The 10302-nt window shown below is 48.3% G+C and overlaps 1 long non-coding RNA gene across 1 annotated transcript; it reads right to left on the bottom strand.

The window, feature by feature from the left end:
* Nucleotides 1–7050: 7050 nt before the first annotated feature.
* On the bottom strand, nt 7051–9233 carry LOC148223437 (uncharacterized). The gene is made up of 2 exons (XR_015804340.1): nt 9096–9233; nt 7051–7935 (listed from the first exon to the last, which is right to left on the bottom strand). It is a non-coding gene; the product is annotated as an uncharacterized LOC148223437 (long non-coding RNA).
* Between the last annotated feature and the right edge of the window lie 1069 nt (nt 9234–10302).

Here is a 10302-nt window from a genome sequence, read left to right as displayed (position 1 = left end):
TTGTCCTTTCAAGTGGGCTAGTTCACTGGCAGTGTTTTTCTTCCCCAGTACAAGGGGATTTATATAGCCATGTTTTGAAAACATTTGGTGTGGGGGCCTATAATGGATCCCTAATTGCAGCAGCATAACAGGTGCCGCTGCAAAAACGTCATCTTCTTTTTTGTAGCGTCTTATTTGGTTTAGAGCACTGACAGGAGCACTGAGCATTGCTCATATGTGCTGGTGGACAGTGTCGCCCTCCTTGTGGATCCCACCGAAATGGGTGCAAGGGCAGTGTATGGCAGCACATGTGCCACTGGAGAGGCTGCCAGTGCCAGCCAGACCCTGTGTCTCCATCGAGTTCCAGCTTCAGGAGCACAGGGGAACCCACTCGTGTGCAGGTACCCCCGTGGGGACTGGCTTTTTGGGGCCATGGGCCACCCTGCTGCCAAGCAGGGGCTGGCTGCTTGTGGGGAGCGTGGCCACTTGCACTGTCCTCCCCGGCCGTGCTTCAGGACCACCTTTGGCCCACGGGCTCTCACCCATCAGTTCCCGCTGGGCGGCAGCAGCCCGGTTCCTCCATGGCATCACTGCCATGGCAAGCACCCTGCGAACTGCTCAGCCGCCCCTCTGCGCATCCCCGGCCGTGCCTGCCCTTCCTCCGGCAGCGATTCCCCCCCATGAGCCCCGCAGGGTCGCAGGCTGTCACACCAAACCGGACTCCGGCTCACACCCGTGTGCCGTGTGACCCTTTAAGAAAGCCTATACATCCCATTTCCCCAGGGGAAAAAACAACAAGGCAAGTGGAGCAGATGTATTTCTGCAGTGCTGGGCTGCCTGTGTGAGTATGTCAGCGGGAAGCTGGGGTTTATCCAGGGTGAAACAAGGAGAAGCTGCCCGGGGGTGCGCTCCCTCTGCCGCGGGGTTCGTGCCGCTGGGAGGGCAGAGCTCCCACCGGGATGTGTGGGTGTCCCGACTCCCAGGGTGCTCTTGCAAAAATCTCGCAATACTGCAGCCAGAACCTGAAAGGAAAAGATCTGCTTAATTGCCTCTATCTGCTCCAGAATCAAAAATCAGTGAGGCAGTGTTGGACCTGGGGAGACAAAACTGACTTTCTTCCAACTTGGGAAACAAAGGCTTCAGATTTACAGTGTGTCCCTACCTCCACGTGCCACTACATGGCACAAATGCACGCTGTAGTTGTAACCTGTCTGCATGTGCTTGCAGAGAGATGGTTGTGTTCACATACGTGTGTCTACGCAGGGGACAGCAAAGGACCCCAGGATATCCCATCTCCCTTCATCCCAACTCTTGCAGTGAACATTTCACCCTCCTGTAGTGTTTCTCTCTGCTTCTTTCCTTCTGCTGCAGTGGCAGCAGGGTGAGGATTAAAGCACAAAATAATTTTTATTTTACTCTCTGAATAGTGTTCATGAGACATCTTCTGCTTCTGAGTCTGAAAGTCACTGAAAGTCAGTCTGACTTTGCCCAATAAATCTTGCAAGAATGGAAGCATACCACTACACAAACTTAAGATTCAACTTTTCTCTGTGGAAAAGGAATGAAATCCAGCACTTTCAGAGGCACAAAAGATAGACATTGCAGAGACCCACATTCCTAAGGGATCTGACAGCCCAGACCCTGCTGCTCCCCTAGTCCTCATGCCAACAGTGCCTTGGACCACTCTGTACCCCTCTGCTGAGGTGGGGTCCAACTTCAAGGCAACACAGCCGTGCCTTTATCCCCGAGCTCACCGAAAATTCCTCCAAGCAATGTTTGTGAGGTTCCTGCAGCATCAAACACGCTGTGGCACAGATGAGATTGAGCAATTGGCATCATGTGCACCACCTCCTAGCCGGGCAAACCCTGCCAACCTCTCTCCTCTTTCACCAGCAGTTGTAGTTAATTTGACCTAATGCTACTGACACTGCTCTGAGGACACGACATGTCCTACAAGTCACAGCACAGCCTTGCTATGTAGAAAACTCCAGTTCACATCCCTCCTAGGACTGAGCCAAACTCACCTCTGTAGATCCAAGGGTGTGCTGGAAAGTCTGGTGCGAGTTGGAAAGCTGGAAGATGGATGGAGCTCTGAGTGCTGTGTCAGTGCAGCTCTCTCAGCTGTGCCACCATGGAGCTGGGCTCTCCAGGGAGCCCTGTTCCCACTGCCCGGGCACTGTCCTGGAGCCAGCCCTGCAGTTTGCAGTGGTGCCTGTGTCCCTGCTGAGCACGTTGCTGTGGGCACAGCACCCATACCACCCCAGAGATGTGGTCCCCAGCCCAGAGCCTGGGACTCTTGGCTGCTTCTCAATGCTTCCAGTGTCACTTAGCTTTTCCACTGCCACTACAAGAAAGAAAGAACAATTTTAAAAATAATTTTGAACTCATCACAGAGGAGCTCTCTGTCTGTTTTTCAGGGGCCCCACATGAGATCCTGGCTCCTGGTAGCTGTCAACAGCATCCCTTCCCAGAGGGAGACTTTTTCCTTTCTCCCTGTAGGGAAGCAGCAGCTCCTTCCTGAGCACCCAGCTGCTTCAAGCACTCGTTCCACACACTGAGCAGCACTTCAGAGCTCTGCCTTGACCATGCAGATGGACACCTTGGAGCTGGGCAGGCCCAGAGGGAGCTGCAGCACCCAATGCAGGCTGGTACCATGCTGGGGGACATCTCTCTTGCCTGATTTCTCAGACCAGCAGCCACACTGAGGAATCTGATGGGGGAAAGGGAGAAATCAATTTATGATTCAACTAAATGTTAAAATTTTGTTTGGTTTTATTGTTCTGGTTTGGTTTTTTTAAAGTGTTTTACATGAAATCTTGCCTGATCTTTCCTGCCCCTCTCCACTTTTTACTTTCATTCTGTGGTTAGAACTGGCCAGCAGGAGGTGGCAGGTGACGCCTGGTGTCCTCTTTGGTGTCCCCCATCACGCAAGCACACCTTGGCAGCCAGACACTCACCCAGATAGGTACAAAATTGCCCAACCAGGTGGCTGCCTGGCCTTGCACCAGGGACTACTTTGTTGTCTTCAAAAGAGATACTGGCACCATCCTCCCAGGGCAGTGCCTGGCAGGCATGCTGGAACCACAGAGCTTTGCTCTGAGTCAGGCTTCAGTCCTCTCTCATGCAAGAATTTGGATTTTAGTCCATATCTAACAGTTCTCCAGAGCAGCAAACATAGATGTGTTTAAATTAACCAGACTCCAAGGTCATTGACTCTTCTGCATTGTTTCCTAATCAGCCTTTTGAGACATATTTTCTTAGAAGGTGTGAATGAGGATGAGAGAAGATGACTAAGGTATATAAATCCTCCCTCTCTATGATTGCAAAATAGCAACGGGAGCAGTAAATCACATTTTAAGTCACAGCACAAATATCTTCCCCAGCCTGCTGAAAAATCAAAGGATAAACAATGAAGCCAAATTTGTATTGCTTCTGTGGCTATGGCACATTTTGTCTTCTGCATTTTAATTGCCTCTCTGGCCTCATCTGCTAGACTGATGTTTAGAAAATTTGGCCTCATGGTGATTATCTTTGTTCCACATTGCAGAGGAATGTCAGTCATCTCCTCCTCTTTGACCTATTAAACACTTGCCTCTAATATTGACTTTTATCAGATTGAAAGAATATAACCAGCAAACCTTTTTGATTTTCCTTACTTAGTTACTCTGTTCCTTCCCTATTAGGCTTTTGTTGTTTCTTTCACTGTCATATTCTGACACACAATTAACACTCCACTCAAGCTGCTGTTGTGGGCTCTGAGTTAGTGCAAGTGCAGTTTGGTTTCAGATTTACTACACGCTGCATCACCTTGTACAACCCACGGTGCTACAGCACTGCACTGAGATGAAAATAATCTCCCCCACAAGCCATGACTCAGGTCATTATGTGCAAACCAATAATTGCACTGGTGTAATTTATTGAATCCACAGCCTCCAATCTCTCCAAGCCTATAGCAGCACTGATACGTGGGGATAGTCCTCATCCCTGGGAGCAAAGGCTAAGGACTGCTTCTGCTTCAGCTTGATACTTCCAAAGTATTTTTGTATCTTTGAGGAACAGGTGGCAGGAAATTAGTATGGATTTGCCTCATGCCCATGAGCTTTGGTGGGAGCACAGCTGCCAGACACTGGGCACTTTTGGGAAATCCTGTTACAGATCACTGAGTCAAGCTTCCACATGTGTGGAGTCCAGTGGCAACAGAAAAAGTCAAATAAATGTATAAAACCTGACATTGAAAAGCCAAGCATCAGAATATATTGTAGAAAGTTAGAACTGGAGTAATTATTCATTTTTACCATGTTGTCTATCAACAGCTGAGGATCATCTCTCATGGCCAGTGCACCTGACAGCATTTGAATACAACGGTCAATAGCCAAGATTTCTCAGTAAGATAAAAAGCAGGACTTGGCAGTGGATGTTGACCAGGACAAATTAATGCATCCTGTTTGGTTCTGGTCACAAGCCAGCTGCTGAGTCACAGCCCATATCACATCCTTGAACTTCACTGACCCGGACTGTCAACAGATAAGCAGGAAAAAGCTATGCAAGGCGAGTCATGAAAGAACCATTACTTGGGACAGAGATCTGGGCCCTGTTTTTCTGTTTCACACAGATATCTTAAAGAAAATAGGGTGTGAAACTAGTGCAGGTATAGTGCTTCTGCTTCTTAGGACGTGGAGCTGACTCTTGGCAAAGGCGAGCCCTGGGTTCAATGTCTTTTTACAACAAGGGATGTAAGGTCAGGACCAAGATCTGACAGTGCTGATTGGTGTCACCCTGCTCAGGTCTGCTGCAAGAATAGCGAGTTCCCAGACCCCTCCCACGTCCCCCCAGCAGCTGCACAGCCCCTGCCAGGAATCCTCCCCATCGCCGCGGCGTGTCGAGCAAACACACGGCGATGTTGACTGAAGCTGCCGCCGGGCACGAGTGGATCCAGCGCCGATCCAGCGGAGCGCGGTGCCAAGGAATCCCGGCTGTGCCAGCAGGCACCGCCAGCAGAGGCTGCGCTCCGCTCCAGCCGCCTCTTTTGTAGACGCTCAAGAGTCTTGTTGTGCCTCAACACATCAATCCCACGCAGGTTCCCAAAGAGGTGTAGGAAGCTGGCAGTCACATCCTGCCCCAAACCTCCTCCCTGCAGCCCCTCTCCTTTCATACATCCTCCATCACTGGATTTTCCCTGAGAGAGGCTACAGCATCCATGCTTTTTGGAATTGAGTGGCTTTTAATCCCAAGACAGAAAGCAAAGTGCACTAAATTTAGGGAGACTTTTCGTTCTGCCTGCAGGAAGATTTAACACACCGGGTCTGTTAGGCAAAGGCTTTCCCATATTCAGGCTGAACTAGTGCATATTTAAAATTGTTACTGGTATGGACAGCTAATTCCCTGCTTCCCAGCATCCCAGTGGTGACTCCCACATCTCCTCCCCTGGAGGGTCCACACTCTGCAAGGGGGCCACAGAGATGATGGAGAGCAGAAGAGGCAGTGCTGAGCGGGTGGGAGAGACAGGAATATAATACATTTTGTGAAGGAAAACAAGTAAAGACAACAGAGGAAAAAAATGAAAATAGCTGTCAGAAATAAAAATCCTTTTAGCAGAGGAATGAAGACAGATGGGAAGGCAATGAGAAGCAGCGAACAAAGAAAGAAATTCAGAGAAGTCAAGGAGAGGTTGGGGGAAGGCTGTGCAATCATTTGGCACCAGCTCCTTGCATTAGTTCCCTGAAAATTGTGTGAAGCGGGGGTAGAGAACTGCGGATTACTGGAGTGTAGCACCACAATATCGTGGGCTGGCCACTAAATTACCATTCAGAGAGTCTCTTGGCTTAGCCTTGCTGCTGCCATGAGAAGGAGCAGGATGTAAGCTGAAAAACAGATCTACGGAAAATAGGGCTGAGGCTAGAAATTCCATTATATTCTTGGCACTTTGACATTTTTCCTCCCCTTTTGTGAAATCTCAAGGGAGTGCTGCCTACTCTTGCAATAATAATAATTAAAAAAAAAGGTAGCATATGAGTTGGCATGGTAACTTCATCTGCTAAGTAACTAACATGTAGGATTTGCTTCTTGATCTAGAATAATAATGTCAACCGATGCCTTAAGTTTTAGCTTTCATATTTTCCAGATTCTGTACTGCATTAGTATATAACTCTGCACTTCGTATAAAGTGTTAGCAAGTTCTCTTCACAGTTAGTTAGACAAAACAATCCTTTTCCAGCCCGAGAACCAAGGACACTGTTGTAGCTTCAGGCCCAAAAAGTATAAACAACAACGAGTTGAGGAGAACAAACTGGGAGGATGGAATTGCATAACCTGAAGCTGTAGTTGGACAGTTAACCCGAATATGTAAATGGACCGAAACTTATAAAAGTGTGAAAACTTGTGACATGCTGCCCATCTTTGGCATAGCCATGGCTGGGCTCTTGCACTGCCCAAGGTGTATCCTTTGAAAGCCTTTTAATAAATACTTTATTCCTTTAACACTGTCTAGCCTCTGTTCTAGGTAGCCTCTCTAGGCATCACAACAGCCCCCAGGAAGATGTTTCATTGTGACTGACTGCCTACTGTCACCTGGATTTCATACTTCACTCATGCTCGGTGGCCTTGGTGAGACTCACTGTTGTACAGGGACACACACACATTTGCTGGCTTCCTACCTTACACCCTTCAGGCCAGCAGTATTTGGACATGTCCACATGCTGGTTTACATTTTATCACTGTTATTATTAATTCTATTTCCTGAAAGGTCAAGGTGTTTCAAATGTGCCCATGCTGGGGCCATTGGGCTGTTGCTGAACATGGCCATCAGTAACTGCCAGTAACTCCTGCTTCTGAGCTTTCCCTGCCCATGGAAACAGGCCAGGAGGTTCCAGTGCTCCTGCTGCACCTCCCTGGGCAGGACAGATGTCCTCAGAGTGATGCTGGCCGAGTGATTCTCCCTTTAGTGCCTCCAAATGGGTCATGTACTACCCTGGAGAGCTAAGATGTGGAGAGCTCAGTGGAATCAGCAGCAACACAGGGAACAGAAGTAGAAAATACTTCTTGTTGCCAGTTTCAAAAGACGGAAAAAAAATATAAAGATAAAACAGCCTGATACTTTATTTTGCCCATGTTTGTGGCTGAGGATTAGCTGTATGGTTGGACTCCACACTGTGGAGTGCCCTCTGTTCCTCCACTCTGGGCAGACAAACATGCACAAAGTGCTCAATGCAAAGATAAAGGGTTGCCTGTGAGGAGCAGGAGGGGTAAGACACCGGACCAAAATGGAATTGATCCTTTTTTTTCTGTATTTTTATGTCCCTGCAGATGGCTTTCCTTCTGGGCAGGTGAGGGGACTGTGACCATCCTGGTTCAGGAGCTGATTAGCTGCAGTTGTCCTCATCAAGACCCAGGGAAGAAAGGTAAGGGCCAGGGCATCATCCAGAGAAAACTTTGCATTCTGTGGCATGGCTGCTCCTGGGAGCTGGCTTCTCTTCTCACTTCTTGATTTAGATTCCTGCATCCTTCAGCTCTTCCTTTTCATGGGTCCCACGTAGTTTATTTTTGTCCCAATGTACAGACACTGTCATACTGGTGTAAAGATGACTTGGATCAGGGTAGCTTGCTTTAAAACACCACAAATCTGGTAATACCAGTCCTAGCCATAGGTCTCTCCAGCCCAGCACCCTGTCTCTGAAAGGCATCATAAATGGGTGTGCAGAGAAAAGCAAGAAGAAAACAGATACATCAGATACTTCTCCAGCCTCCAACCGTTTTCAGCTCAGGGCTTCCTGAGCTAAACATTTTTGGTTTGCAGTGTGCATGTAGCAACATTCTGTAGGTTCCTTTCCCAGGAACTTCTCCAGCTTCCTCCTGAATGCATGCAGACTTTTAGCATGCAAAACGTCATCAGCAAGGGGTCCCATAAGGCCGTCTGAAGAACAACTTGCTTTTGCTTGGTAAGAAGCTGGGCTTCAATTTCTGCACCAAAAGAGACAAAGAATATTTCATTCAATGTACAGGAGAAAGCTGTTTCAAAAGACACCCATTAATTCCTGTGTGGCCTGAACACTGAGCTATACTGCCCCAGTGACTGATTTCAGTTCAGTGCAGCTAAGCACCACCGAGCAGGTTGCATGCCAGCCCTGTGTGCTCTCCACAGCCTATGCAAGCTCCATCCATGATGATAAATTAACACAACTGCAAAAAAGACAAGTTGTAGGGTATCCAAACCCTTTCTGGGCCACAGTTTGTCCAGTTCTTCCAACATATCAGGGGTTATAAGATAACCCCTTCCTGCACTCCTTACCTCACTTACAGCCTGGGTCTGCCACTGCCTTAGCACAGCTGCATGTTACCAACAGTGTGCTGGCTTTGCAGTTCCAAAGAGAGCATGGTGAGTGCAGAGATACCCGAATGAGTTCTAAACAAATTAACTCTGTTCCTGTTAGAGTGGCCAGCAGCTAACCCCACCAGCTGCAGCATCCTTGAGCCCCTGTGTTTCTGCCTGGCACAGCATCCAGTGCACCTGGGTTGGGGAGCTGCTTCCCCCAGCCTGCCCCAGGGGATTCCACTGATGCCCAGCTCTGCTCTGCCCTTCCAGAGCTGGTCCAGACTCAGTGGGTCCTCATCCACACATCATCAGTGAGGGTCTGCTGCAGGGTAATGCAGCCTCAGCCTCCTGTTGGGGAGGGTGGCTTCATCCATGAGGACACGTGGTGTTTTCCAAACACGGGCCTGTGCCTCTCTGCAGGCATCTTTTAAATGTGAGGGATGTCTGGTTTAAAGATTTTCATAGCACACAAAGCTATTTAAAACAGCTGAGTGCTAACCTCCTCAAAGGAAGATTTATAAATATTTGCATCCAGCTCCCAGTGGTACAATAAAAATGTATTGTACTTTAGGTAAATGCTCTGCCTAGAGGAGTCCCAATAAAATCAACAATCTTTTTTTGTTTGTTTGTTTGCTTTCAGTATGCAACAAGCTCTAAGGCCCTTTATTTCCCTCACTGATCAGTGATTTAGAAATATTACTCAGTGCAATGTCTTCCCTATAGAGCTCCCTTTATTTTTTTCTATCTGTGCTGGAGAAACAGGCTATCAAAAAGCTGAAAGCAGATACCACATAAACATTTTACTTACTTTTATAGTATCTAAAGAAAGCGTGAGGCACACAGGTTTTTCTGAGAGTTGTTTCAGGATTTCCAGATGAGCTTTGTGAATGCAGGATGATGAGGCTGTGTTTATATCTCGGGTGGGTGGCAAACCCTGGTACGTGCCTCCTCACCGGGGGCCTCTGTGAGGTGGTGCTGTCCTGTGATCCCCCAGCATCACCCTGCTGGGGAACAGGGGCACAGAGCAGGGGTCCCGCAGCATCCCTGGGGGAAGTGCTGAGCACAAGTGGGGAATGGCCTTGGGGCACTGCTGACAGGCTGAGTGATGGCATGGATTTGGTAACCTGGAGGAAAACGTGGGCTTGGAACAGAGAGGTGGAGAGCGTGCTTTATGTTGCTTTTGTGAGGATCACATTGTAATTGACGGATTCAGGCTGTAACTGAAGGAAAACAACCATGGCTTGTTTGTAGGGGCTCAATCCGTGCTCCGGCTGCGGGGCTGGGGCTCGGTGTCACCACGCACCCTCCACGGTGACTCAGGGATGCTGGGGGAGGCAAACAAAAGGAGGCTCGACTCTATTCCGTGATTTTTTTTTTTTCCCTTCCACAAGGAAGGAAAGAGGCCGCAGGAAACGAGACTGTGCCCAAAGCCGCAGCACTGCCGTGGGAGAGGGAGAGGGAGGTGTCACCCCTGGGGATGGAGATAGGCTGATGAGGAGTACTGGCAGGGACTTCTGCTGTGCAGATAACCTGTGAAACAGCTCTGCCCAGGGCTTTACATCTCATTTTGTCTGAGAAAGAAATCATCCTTCTCTTTGCATAGGGCATCTGTAAAAAAACAGGGTGTAACTGGCAGTGGGCAGCAAAGAGCCCCACTGAAGAGGAGTCATTAAAGCCACGTTATTTTTGGAAGGTGAGAAGTGATATAGAGCAGGTGAAATCCCTTCACAATTTTTTTTGGTGTGTGTCACTAAGAGCTCCTTAAGGTTATAATTTAGTTGGTGCTAATGATAAGTAAATACTCCTGATCAGCTGATGGTTTACAGCTGGAATATGTGAGCCAACAAAACTCCTTAACCACGGTGGATTTCTCCACACCTGTGTGCAGTAATTAGTAAAGCAAACCAACAAAGAGGCATCGCTGATGACTTTATTTTGTGCTTTGTGATAGTGTTAAAGTGAGGTGAGTTTGTTTTCTTGTGGGTAATGATCCTTGGACCTTGTGCAGACCAGAG

This window comes from Sturnus vulgaris, chromosome 6 (genome assembly GCF_052056855.1).
Source record: "Sturnus vulgaris isolate bStuVul1 chromosome 6, bStuVul1.hap1, whole genome shotgun sequence".
Lineage (NCBI taxonomy): Eukaryota > Metazoa > Chordata > Aves > Passeriformes > Sturnidae > Sturnus > Sturnus vulgaris.
This window is presented reverse-complemented; position numbering and strand designations above follow the sequence as displayed.